At 47.6% G+C, this 11,649-nt stretch overlaps 1 long non-coding RNA gene across 1 annotated transcript; it reads right to left on the bottom strand.

Moving 5' to 3' along the window:
• Nucleotides 1–325: 325 nt before the first annotated feature.
• LOC119108457 (uncharacterized) lies at nucleotides 326–9,607 on the bottom strand. Its single transcript, XR_005095294.1, has 3 exons — nucleotides 9,281–9,607; nucleotides 739–881; nucleotides 326–428 (listed from the first exon to the last, which is right to left on the bottom strand). It is a non-coding gene; the product is annotated as an uncharacterized LOC119108457 (long non-coding RNA).
• Nucleotides 9,608–11,649: the final 2,042 nt, after the last annotated feature.

Genomic DNA, 11,649 nt, shown 5'->3' with positions numbered 1-11,649 from the left:
GCCGAAGTAAACCATCGCAATGGACAGCCCGGGTTAGTGGCGCTACGTCAGACGCCGGGCAACGACCGCGGCGCCGCCGGCTCATGGCTTCATGTTTAATCGAATGGTCCTGCGGTTTCAAACTGCACGCATTGCATGTGCATTTCTTTGAATGCACAAGTGATATTCCTTCGAAAGCCGACAGCGGCCGGAACATTTGGTCACACACGTCAATGAGCACTAAAATACCATGTTGCGCAAGTAGTGTGCCAGGTCGGCCGGCACCGGCGAGCGCCCACCTTTTCCTCGGTGCGGCCGTTCAGCACCAGCACCAGGTACTGCACGTCCGCCGGCACGGTGTTGGGCACCACGCCTGGGCCAGCGCGGAACGTGAAGGTGTAGCGCGAGAAACGGCGCGTGCCCACGCTCCACGGCTCGCCCGGCTTCTCCTGCGGAGCGGCCGATAGGGCGTGCCAGTGGATGCTGGGGCGGCGTTCTCGGCCGTAGCACCACCAAAGACGCCCATATTTAGCGAGGATGAGCTTGATCACAGACCAGAGGTACCATTGACAGTCGACGACGGTGAGTCGATGGGGGCATTTTTTAAACCTTGCAAACAGACCGGAGCACCGCAGACAACAATACATCGTGCACAAGGAGTTGTATTCAATTACTTATTACTACATTTAGTCAACAATGTACTCAATCGATCGTTGCTTGCAACTGCATCAGCCGTTGAGTGTTAAAAGTCAGACGTACCTGCAGTCTTGCATTGAAGACACTGTTCCAGAGGTACCACCCCACAGCTGCCTTGCTCCATATCTCGATCTGTTTATGTTCTCCGTCACTAGCTGAGGACCGGGGGCTTCCGTGTGTATCTCCAAAAACTGCAGGCAGCTGATCTGCAAGATAACCAGCCTTTGACCTTCAAACCAAGCAACATAAACCTGCAGCGATGACTAGCATGCTGCTGGTGTTGCCTCTGTCAAAATCAAACGCTGTGCAGGCAATAATGCTACGAATTTCCAGAGTTGTTTCATAAAGCAATTCTACGAATGTCGTGTTTCAATGCCGCACAGACTCAGTTCACGAAGTAGTGATTCAAATGCCAGTAACAGTCATCAGCTCCGTCCAGGTTGAAAAGTTCCGATTCTGAGTTCACAGTCTACGTATCTTTGCATTTTTGGCACTTCGTACGACCTTTTATACGTCTACACTGTGTCGCATTTACGTGCGTAGTCCCTCCTCCTAGCGATCCAGGCATTTCGATTTCGGCCCCTCAGCGTCACAATGTCTCGTCGGCACGAGAGGAGTCCGTAGCCCGTGGCGATTCCTCGGACTGCCCGGGGGCTTCGCCAGCCGCGCAGGGCACCTCCGGTCGCCAAAGAGCACATCTGATTGCTAAGATGAACCTCTGGCGGCTTGGCGGCTCGTTTGGTGACCAGAGCCATTTGGCCGCATCATCCCGACCCTCTGGGTACTTAGGGCCTTATCAACTCTAAGGGTCTCTTTGGCCGCTCCGGAGCTCCTCCCTTCCAAGGACCCCTCCTGGCTGTTCGTGGGTTCCTTCACAGTTCGAGAGTTCTCTAGACGCCCAGGGATCGCAGCCAGACGCCTGAGACTCTCTATCTTTGCGTTGCCCTCTGGCCGCACAGGGACCCTTTAGCTGCTCAGGGACTGTTAAGCCCTTAAGGAACGTTACTCCGCGTCACAGAGGAACATCCCAACCACCAATACGCCTCTCTGCTACTGTGCTCCACTGGCCGCTAAGGGCATGGCTGGCAATCCCGTGGGGGCCGGGGGGGGGGGGATCAAATGGCCACGAAGAAGGCTATTTTTTAGAACAACGCGAATAAAATGACGGCACTGGATGAGAATAGCGAAAACAGCGTCCTTTTTTGCCAGAATAAGCCCCGAGAGAGTACCAAAGCCCGTTTGGATGCTCAGGAACCCTATTCGGCCATTCCGGGGTTCCTGTGGTCGTTCGTTGCATCCTGCCTGGAGGCCAGGGACACTTTGGTCGCTCAAGAGTCCTTATAGACTATGGACATATAGACATCAGGCCAACAAAGAGCCACAAGGGCCCATCGAGGATGGCCTACCCTAGGTTCCTCACCCATCCTTGAGCTAACCCTTCCACCTGACCTGCCTTAATTTGGCTATAGATGAGATCCTTAGGCCTATAGAGCTTGTCCAAATGATTTTTAAACGTTGCTAGGGAGGGTCTTCCTATAACTTCGTTTGGAAGCCCGTTCCAATGATTCACTGCTCTTTAACTAAATGACAGCTGCCTCTTCATAGGTCTACTCCTACCTTTTGTTTATTGAAACCGGTTTCCTCTAAGTCTCAGCCTAATTTCCAGTGCTTCTTGTAGATGTACCTTGTCTTTCCCTCTCATAACCTTGAATACCTCTACCAGATCCCCTCCGAAGGGCAGTGCGAAACTCTCGGGTCTTATTCTGGCAAAAAGGAACGCTGTTTGCGCTCTTCTCATTCAATACAGCCATTTCTATTCGCGTTGTCCCAAAAAAAAGTCAACGCTATTTCGGTGAATACAAATCCAAGGCCTTAAGCCTATCCTTATATTCTAAGCCGCCAATACCATTTATCATCCCTAACTGCCTTCCTCTGTACTCTCTCCAGCCTAACCTTTCGTCACCCAGAGGCTCTTTTAACTAAGAAAGGCCTTTCTGATTCCTGAGGAGACATTCTAGCTGCGGAACAGTCCTGTGACTATTGAAATCCCTCTCTGGGTGCTCAGCGGCCCAAATGCCGCTCAGGACTGCCCACGATCTATTTCATACATGGTTTTAAAGCAGAGGAACAGGGAACTCGTGGATTCCATGGCGCACAGCTTCCCGAGAATGCTGGTGAGCAGTCCCATGGGGACACATGGAGATAAATGACTTTTATTCGGTTTTGACAGCCCCGCTTTTTGCGACATTTTTCGAAATTTGCATGGCCCTGCTTACAATGAAAAACCGGGAGACGGGAACGACTTAAAGTTGGGCTGGGGTGAAAGGGGGTAAATAGAACACGACTTACCAAGCCTACCTCTCCATGTTTTCTTTCCATCCCTTTGGTCACGCAATTTTTTAATGGACGAGCAAGTTATCTGTGTTACTGAAGAATTGTATCGATGGTAGTACGTGATCTGGTGCACATATGAACAACAAGCTTGGATGTGTTCCCTTTTTTGCAACATTTTCGCGTGTATTATACAGCATTTTCCTATGTTTTTATATTCTACCTACCCTTCGCCCGTCAACATTTGACCGGGAGACCCGCCTCTGTCCGCCGTGGAGCGCAAAACCTTACACTGATATCGGAATGAGTCACTGAATGACAGAAGTGAAAGGCCGCGAGACTCCTAACTACGAAATGTGAAACCTTCTGAACAAATCAGCGTATTGCTAACAATGGCATTGGTATGGCCTTGCATGGCTACTTTTCAACCGTTCCAGTTGTTTGCAGCTTTCAGTCGCGATGGTCATCCAGCCCAGACCGTCGCTTCAGTCGCGATGGTCATCCAGCTCAGATCGTCGCTTCAGCCGCGATGGTCATCCAGCTCAGACCGTCGCCTTCCGTCGCGATGATCACCCAGCTCAGGCCGTGTAATTACAGTACATGGTCTGTAATGTAATGTCAATGGTCTTTTCCATTCCATAAATGCGTGAATCGGTACGCAGCCTCCCTGAACAATAATCTATCGAGTTCGACGTCGTATTCCCGTCTGGCTCGCAGCTACTTTGCTCCAGCCTTGGTAATGGCAGCAGTGATAAGCTTGTAAGCATCGTCCTTCCATAATGAAATACAACACTTCACTTCTTCCTTACAAGATATAATCGCTTCACTTGATTACCCTTAGAAATTACCCATTTAAGTCTCACGACGTCGTTATTATGACCACAGGAGGATATAACTTACGACAGCTGTCATGCAAGTTCTTTACGTAAATAACCTGACTTAAAGTTTTCCATACAACTTCTTAGAGAGCGCACGTGCATGCGGATATGGCTTAGTCCACAGTTCACCTCCGCCACATCCCGGCACGAGTCGCTGCCATGAGCTTGGACAAGATAAATAATAATTGATACGGATAACTCTCAAACGGGTCGTGACACCAAGTTATGTCGCCCCCAGCAGCCGCTTATACATTCTCTAATTCGCATCTTCACACCGACATTCAACAAAGCTGCTCCGATTTTTATCAATCACAAGTAAACGACTTAGCACAAAATAAATTCGTTCAGTACCAAAACTGTGTACGTGAATGATCTTTCAGACTAAGGACGTGAAGCGGCCTCCGAGTCATTAAACATCATTTCAGGGACCGTTCTACGCAACACATCGCGCTACGGTGTCTCCCGCAACGAAACGGAGTAGATACTAGGAAAATGGTTTCGGCGGAAGAGACTGCGACGACGGCAGGAAGCACCACGTTACCACCGGCAGCAACAGCAACACATAGTATCCGTTGAATGGTTTAGTGATTGTCGCATTGGGCACAACAGAGAAGTGCACGTTTTATGTAACGGTGCTGTTGCCGAGGCAATTTCGAACAAGTACAGAGTAAAACCTTGACCTATAGGCTAAGCCTATAAACCTTGACCTGGCTTATGTTTGATGATATGAAGCACGCTGCCTGAAATTACGCCAGGCCATCAATGAACTGATGAAAGGCAGATCGGTGAAGCCCAACTGGGACCCATCTGGGGGGGGGGGGGGGGGGGGGTATCGGTCCCATTTGAGCTGGTTGTATGGGTCCCAACTTGGCTGGTTAGATGAGTTTCAGCTGAACATACTCATGTTTCTTACGTTTTTAAGGACAGTTCTGATTCAGAACAGGGCCTCCCGATTTATGGAGGGTGTCTCATAATCCAGAACAGCGGCCTCCCGATTCTTAGGGGGGGGGGGGGTCCAGAGCCAGCCCTCTTACATAAAACGAGGACTCCAGACCAAACGAGGACTTGACTAATTCATTTAGGGGTTCCTGAGCCAGAAAAGCTGATTCTTGGTACAAAGAAGGGCGTCCTGAACCTTAGTAAAAAAAACCTCCTTACTCAGCTATGGGTAATTTTCAATCTGAAGTTTTGATAAAATGTGTAATTTAAAAATCTCAGCTTGGTTTAAAGGGGCATCAATCAACGAGGGCGGCAAATGCATGTGTTTGTCCCCCTGCCTGCCGACAGAGCGGAACGGCTGCCCCCCCCCCCCCCCCACCCCCCCCCCCACCCCCGCCTCCCGGTGCGACGCCCCGACTCCGCTCATAATGAAACGGTCCTTTTGCTTTTCGCTTGTCTGCTAGGCCGCCGTGCTGACACGTAAAACATTTCTAGCCCGCAAGTAAGTCAGACAAACAGGCCTCGTGCTTGGGCGGAGGTAACGCAATTCCCCAAATTTAGCCCGCAAAGGACCCCGCGCAGCCCAATAATTCAGGATCCCGCAACCCTTTTAAGTAACACATTTTGATGTTATGTCTAGCTGACTTTTTACATTTTGAATGCTATCCCCTAAGCGTGCATTTCGTTGGCTTTTTTTCGTTTGAACTCTGTTCTTTTCCATGTATTCCCCTGGCCTTCATCTCCATTTACTTGTTGCGATTTGGACTTATTGGCTTTTGACCTCTGTCGTCCCAGCTTTTATCTCTCTATTATGGTTCAGTTTCACTTATTGCCTTTTACATAATATAACTTTTAATCATGGGCGCAGGAACAGGGGGGGGGGGCAGGGGGCCATGGTCCCCCCACTTTTCAAAGCGGGAGGGCAGCAATGTTAAATGCCCCCCCCCCCCCCCCACCCACACTTTTCAGATTAGGGTTGCATTTGGCTTACTTTTGCACTACATTAAACATGCATGCCGATTTACCTAGTTCACCAGTCATATCCCTTAGGATGCGTCATCTTTTTCGTTCGTTCATTGGCCATCGCTCAGTGCTACAGCCGCAAGGCCCATGCCGCACGGCCTGGGGACTGCAACACCGGGCGTCGAGGCTGTTGTGACTTGCGAGCGCGCATGTTCAAGGCCAAATTACGTAGTTTTCTTATCAGCAATTAGTTTTGACAGGATCCTGAGCATTTTAAGACGAGCATGGGTTAGCCATGTTAATACAAATTAGGGACTAGGAAATCATTTCTAATCTACGGCCAGGGAGAACCCAATAGCTCTGAATAACACAGAAAAACACGGAACTGGAGCCCATGTGACAATTGTTGGCTACCTGCGGTGACCAGGGATGTTGTTGCATCATTGAGGGTTCCTGTGCTGATCCGGGGCTAACTGCGCGGGTCAGAAGGCCTCCCGTATCAGGAATGGGAACAGTATGGTGATATATCCTCTGTGGCCTCCGGATCGACCAAGAGATCCCGCCCCCTGTCACCATAATGATGGCCAGGAGACATTTAGCGAAGGGATGGAATGGCCCTTCAGCCCTTGACAGGAAATGGTAATGTACCCCTGGTGTTCTTCTCAACAGGCCCCTTGCCCGAAAGGAAATAAGGGGTCTCATTATTGTTGTGCAGGGTGGGAGTCTCATTATTGTTGAAAAGGATGGCTCGAAATGAGGTTAAAAAAACGAGAAGGGTCATTCCATGTTTGCCTGAGAACGTTTATTTTTCAGAATGTATTATTGAAACAAATTACATCAAAAGGATTGAAAATGCCCGCCCGCAACCTCGAGAGCAAGAACAAGGAGGGTCTGGGTTGCGAATTCCGTAGAACCGAAAAGTTTCGGCCACTGCAAGTGCCACCAGACGGCGGGGCGCGTGTTAATCTGTCATTTGAATCAATAAATAGCTGCAAAACACGAAAAATAGAGATTCTACCGTCGTTAGATTCTAACCTACGTCAGATAGCCTTGATTCTACCCTCATTCTTCCAGTTCAACCACCGGATTCCAGTCCCACTTCGCGGCGCTTTAAGGGCCAACCCGTTCTTTTCATTAGTCTTAACATTGCACACATGAAATATGCGCCCAGTCTGCCCTCTAAATGTAAGATTTGGTGTCCTGAAGCGTTCAAGGATACTTTTTCAGAAGCGTTGTCATTTTCGCCCATCCGTTGGCCACAACTTAATGTTGGCTGCCGGGCCGACGATGCGCGGGCTACGGAGACTGCAATGCCTGGTGTCGAGGTTTTTGTTGTTAATATTTGCGAGCGCGCATGTTAAAAGATACGTTACATAAATTGTATCACTAATCGATTCTGACTGAATGGTGAGCATCTTCAGACGAATACGTCTTGACCATGTTTATACACATTGTTGACCACTCGATCGGCAATCAAATTTTCATCTTCAAATGTGGATCAAACATATCGATCCACAACCTACCTTTGCGACGTCCTCAATGTCTGTAGAACCCAGATAAAAAATTCTGGCAAAACTTCTGAATTCTATCGGTTTAGAAAGAGTCAACTAACCATTGTAAATTAATAGCGCGCCGGTGATTTATTCCATGCAGTCGTTCAACGCCTGATTTCTGCAGTTTATTGACCTTAAAATGCAAACAGAATTGAGCTCACTGTATCTCCTGATTTCTGCTCTGGTTACAAGGTAAAAATAACAATAAAACAAAGAAAGCCGTGTCACTTGATAACAAGTAGGCTATACCGGGGGCTTTTTTGGGGGGGGGGGGGGCGGGGAACACCATAAGATGAGCTTTTGTCAACCTTGTGTTCCTCCTTGGCAAGGCCCTGGCCACGCCTCGGCCTACACAGAAAAGCAGATCAAGTCGTTTACGTTGCATGATGGATAACGAAGTGTCCGTGGGCCAGTTCACACCTAAGGCAGACAGCTTCCCGGAGGTTATTTTTCTGCGATGGTGTGGTGTAGGGGAATATGATTTGGAAAAGGATGCTGTTGCAGGTGTCCAATACATGTTTCAAACACCATGCAGTAGTAACGCTGATCCAAAAGTATGCGACAAAGAAGCCATACGATCAGTTCATAGTCAGTGATGCGGGAGACATCCGGGCCAGGGCAGTGACCAACGACGGCGGACAGGAGCAGGGCCCAGATAAGGAACATATGACAGATGGGCCTTATTATGTGGCTTGGTTCCTTAAAACAGTTTCCAGTCTTATGACTTTTGTCACATTGTTTCTGGCATTTTCAAGCTCCCAAATTTGTTTCCGCCTAAAATTCTGCTACAAGTCTCTTGACAAGCAGCCAGCGACATGAAGGCGCATGAAAAATTTGTCGCATTGTGAGCCATCGATCCACTTTCAAAATTTTCACCAGCCTATATCCAGGCCGTATTTTGGCATCTACTGCTGCGGAGGCAGATGCTTTCTCAATGACCGAAAATGCCTGCCCGTGGAATTCCGCCTCCCCAGGAGACAATTTTAAAATAGACGAATAATCTTGGGAAGCTGGATGGCCTTATTTGCCAAATAACAGATGAGTCGAAAAGGCAAAATTCTGCACCAGTGAGGAACAGCTCTAGATGCGTATCTAGCATAGCAGCCGTGACATTTGAAAAAGAGCGATAACGACTTCCGTCCCTACCCGCCCCCCCCCCTCCCTCCCGGTCATCGGGCTCGCTTTCCAGAAAAAAGTTGCTGAAGTGCGACCTGAACTTGGTCCCCACTTCTTGAAACATTCCTACGCCTATGCTTTGAATGAAAATACGGCACGCGTCATCACGCCTGGAGCGCCAGCGACTGCACCGGCTGTGTTATGATAAATGGTCAGAGGCCATGGCGCAACCGGGATTCAAACCTAGGCCTCCCACGTGAGAGGCACGGGTCTATAACTACTAAGCCATTCTCCCTTCCTCTAAAATATACAGTTGACTTTTATCTCCTTTAGTCTTTTGCTTACTTGACTTTCATGTCTTTATACTATTGCCCGTTTGACTTCACCTTTTTAATTCGCCCTTTTTTTACTTTTTCCTCTTTGACTTTCACAGTTCTCTTTAATCTTTTTGACCTTATGCCATTTGAATATGATCCCACTTGGCTTTTTGCCATTTGTGTTTTATCCTTTGAACTTTTTGGCTTTTGGCTTCTTGTCCGATTGCCATTCGATTGATGCACCAAGTATATTCACTGACGTCATCGGCTGGCATAACCGCACAAGCAGCACAGACTTCCAGGACCAGCTGCGCCACATTCACCAGCAATAAACGGGAGGAGGCAGTGTCGGTCGACGAGTACAAAGGCGTGGAGTGCAGGGTAGATACTGTTCTCCCGTCAAGGCCACTGCACTGTTACGTTTTCCGGATTTTTGGACAATCATATAGTTGTACGAGTATGTCATCCTCAAAATCGGCGTCTTTGTGAGTGGTACCCGCCCACTTACCCGCGTCGGTGCCAGCGAGCTGTGAATCACGTCCCGGAGTGGTGAAACAACGATCCCACTCCATGATCTTAACAAGCGTGAATAAAGTGATACAAATATAGCTTATGATAAGTGTCAAAGATATTGCGAATAGGGACGTGGGGATTCTCATGGTGAACACTAGATTTATCGCCTTATTTGTATATCGCGACAGCCGGTTCGTCCGAGATGCGCCAATTTGACCGAGAGAAGTGATGAGCTCCCGCCCTCGTCTGTCAGCTGGATGGAATTGACGTCACCGAATCGTTTGACATTATATATTTAACCCTGTAATGTTTGAACTAAAATACATTGATCTCATTTTGGGTATAAGATAAAAGCTATTTAGCACCATGCCAAATTATTCACACAGTGCTTAATACATGATTGTAGAGTTAATTCTTTCCATGCAGTGGCAGACCAAGATGGACATATGCTTGTAGCAACCATGGATGATGTTCCTGCCATATGCCATTAGCCCTTTCTGTGTCAGACAGATACTTATTCTGGCTGTCATACCTAGTGTTGCTTGACTAGGAGCCTAGCATTCTTCTGCAAAACACATGTTCAGCAAGTGATGAAGCTCATGGACATTCTATCCTTTTGCCCATACTTTCCAATCAGAATAATTCTCAATCCAGGGATATACTATTATATTGCTAAAGCATAAATTATGTCTTCACTTTGATGTGTACAAATCAGGTGCTGGTGTACACATCTGTGGCTGCCAATTTGACACACTGGTGGTCCAATGTTTGAAGCCTTCCATTGTGACATGGCAGTTGTGCCATCTTTTGGTCAAGTATCATGTGTGATAAGATGCTGATTTAAGGAAAATAACAAAACCTAGTAGAGCCATCTCAATAAATGGTGGCCAATAAATTGTGGTAATCATCTCCATAAATGATGTTTGTTTACATGCCCAGTGCATCTTTGACATCAATGATGTTCAGTCACCTGTCAGTGACTGAACATAAATTAAAATTGAAACTGATACCATGTTCAATGATCTCTTTTTTCAAGTTTGAGGTCTGTTATCATCAACATTTGGTGACTGACCAGTGTTATGGTAGCATCTGCCTGCAAGGTTTACAGGATAGCAGAGCTGTAACTGCCATGTGTGTGACGTATTATGCCATTAAAGGGAGTGGTCCACGTTTGCGCCAGGTTTTGAACCGAAATAGGCAGCCCAGATCATTTGGTGCAGTTCACAGCCCTCCCTGTTTAAGACCTAAACCCTTCTAGGTTCTGATCTGCACACTCATGAAGATAGGCAGACTATTTCAGGGAATATTTTTAGGTCACCCAAGCATCCAGGACACCACAATAATTCATTCAAATCCTGTGTCCTGGCCACAGCAGTTGTGGGGAAAACAAATATAATTGTTCAGTCTGTCATATCTGGTGTATGTGGGCACAATGGAGAGATTTAATGGGCATCAATGGGCTCTCAATCAGTATTGTGCAAAGCATGATGATGCAATCAAGACCAGGCCTTTTCACATGGAAATATGTTAATGGTACTGAGTGATCTGATTTGTATCATATCCTGATTTTGCTAAAATTTCTTCAATTGTGGAGCATCCCCTTTAACGATATATGATATTTATAGTTTGTACCAGTGAGAAGGTTCTTCTGATTTATTGTCAAAATTTGCGGATCATCGTGTGGTCTGTTATTTTGTGTGATTACTGGCACAGAAATTGTGTTTAAGTTAGGGTCGAGGAAATTGTTGAAATGTTACAGGATAGTATGCACCAACCCGATGGTTTCTGTATTCCTCCCGCCCCATTATACTCGATGAGTTCCGATTTCCCTCATGACTGCGACTGCAACGCCCCCTTTACCGACGAAAGTAAATGGAGATTGCCACAGACGAGGAAAGCGATAGTAGCGTTATCGGAACTAAAATGCCATTAAATCAGTAACCGTCAACTTAGGCCGCGACCGGTTGTGCTCCTAAGCGCTGCTCGATTCGACCGTGTTGACAGCTGCTAGGGGTGGCTGGACTCCAGGGAGAAGTGCCCGACTTCTCCTGACGCGTAGCTATCAATTGTCTGTCAATGCAATGCTGTATCATATATATGAATAAAGTGTAAGCATGGTGAGTTTTTAGTATGATCGATGATCACACTCTGGCTGATATCATGACACGTACTGCTGATACGAGCACCGTTATGGATTGGTTTTAAAGCCCAAGGCCTTATCGTACAAGGCCTCACGATAAGGCGTGATCATCCGCGGATTTTCTGGGGCATCCCCCTCACTACTGCAGTGACATCACAAAGTCGCAGTCGGAATCTGCCGCTTCGCCTGCATCACCTTGTCGTCTGCCATAGCGGTATACCCAC

Source organism: Pollicipes pollicipes, unplaced genomic scaffold (assembly GCF_011947565.3).
Source record: "Pollicipes pollicipes isolate AB1234 unplaced genomic scaffold, Ppol_2.1 Scaffold_6686;HRSCAF=7923_pilon_pilon_pilon, whole genome shotgun sequence".
Classification (NCBI taxonomy): Eukaryota; Metazoa; Arthropoda; class Thecostraca; order Pollicipedomorpha; family Pollicipedidae; genus Pollicipes; species Pollicipes pollicipes.
The sequence above is the reverse complement of the archived record's forward strand: the minus strand, read 5'-3'. Positions and strand labels throughout refer to the sequence as shown.